Source organism: Chrysochloris asiatica, unplaced genomic scaffold (genome assembly GCF_000296735.1).
Source record: "Chrysochloris asiatica unplaced genomic scaffold, ChrAsi1.0 scaffold00080, whole genome shotgun sequence".
Lineage (NCBI taxonomy): Eukaryota > Metazoa > Chordata > Mammalia > Afrosoricida > Chrysochloridae > Chrysochloris > Chrysochloris asiatica.
In genome coordinates, this window is record NW_006408598.1 from 13,559,788 (window position 1) to 13,561,371 (window position 1,584).

The window sequence follows — 1,584 nt, forward strand, 5'->3', positions numbered from 1 at the left end:
TGAATTCTACCAAACATTCAGGGAAGAGCTGTCACCAATTCTACTCAAATTATTCCAGAATATAGAAGAGGATGGAAAACTTCCTAATACATTTTAAGAAGCAAGCATAATCCTCATACCAAAACCAGGGAAGGACATCACTAAGAAAGAAAATTATAGACCAATTTCCTTTATGAACATAAATGCAAAAATTCTCAACAAAATCCTAGCCAACAGAATCCAGCAGCACATCAAAAAATAATACATAATGACCAAGTGGGTTTCATAACAGGGATGGATGCAAGGATTGTTCAACGTTAGAAACACAATCAGTGTAATCCACCATATAAATAAGAAAAAGAAAGAGAACCACATGATCATATTGATTGATGCAGAAGAAGCATTTGACAAAATCCAACATCCATTCCTGATAAAAACACTCAACAAAGTAGGAATTGAAAGGAAATTCCTCAACGTAAGTAAAAGCACATATACAAAACCAACAGCCTACACTACTCTCAATGGAGAGAAACTGAAAGCCTTCCCTCTGCGAACAAGAACCAGACAAGGATGCCTTTGTCACCACTCCTATTCAATATTGTGCTGGAAGTCTCAACAAGAGCTTATACGGCAAGACAGGGAAATTAAAGGCATCCAAATTGCCAAAGAGGAAACAAAACTCTCTCTATTTGCAGATGATATGATCCTAAACATAGAAAACCCCAAAGACTCAGTAAAAAAAGCTACTAGATATCACTGGAAGACTCAGCAAAGTGGCAGGGTATAAGATCAACATACAACTCAGTTGGATTCCTTATAGTAACAATTCCTTATAGCACTGAAAGGACATTAGGAAAGCAGTGCCATTCACAATAGCTGCCCCAAGGATGAGACATCTAGGAATAAATGTAACCAGAGAGACAAAGGACCTACACAAAGAAAACTACTAAACACTACCACAAAAAACCAAAAGAGACTTACAAAAATGGAAGAATATACCATGCTCCTGGATAGGAATAATTAACATCGTGAAAATGTCAATAATGCCCAAAGAAATTTACACATATAATGCAATCCCAATACAGATTCCAACAACATTCTTCAAAGAGATAGAAAAGACAATGATAAAGTTTATATGGAAAGGAAAGAGACCCAGGAAATGCAAAGCACTGCTTAAGAAGAACAAGGTTTGAAGTTTATTACACAGCTACAGTGGTCCAAACAGCCTGCTACTGGTACAATGAAAGATACACTGATCAATGGAACAGAATTGACAATCCAGACATTAATCCATCCTTTTTTCAGCCAGCTGATTTTTAACAAAGGACCTAAATATATTGCATGGGAAGGAGATAGTCTCTTCAACAGATGGTGCTGGCTAAACTGGAAAGTGATATGCAAAAGACTGAAACAAGACCTTTACCTTATGCCTTATACAAAAACCAACGCAGCATGGATTAAAGACCTAAATGTGAATCCCAGAGTGATAAAGGCCATCAATGAAAAAATAAGGACAAATGTGAGGGCTCTAATTCAGGGTGTACACAGACTACCAAACATTATGAAAATTACACAAACAAAAGTAGACAAAACAGATGACTGGGA

General features: G+C 36.7%; 1 protein-coding gene across 1 annotated transcript in view; it reads right to left on the minus strand.

Annotated features, from left to right (window-relative positions):
• Positions 1–1,584, minus strand: part of SLC25A26 (solute carrier family 25 (S-adenosylmethionine carrier), member 26) — a 232,476-nt gene that overhangs the window by 81,687 nt on the left and 149,205 nt on the right. The window lies entirely within an intron of this gene.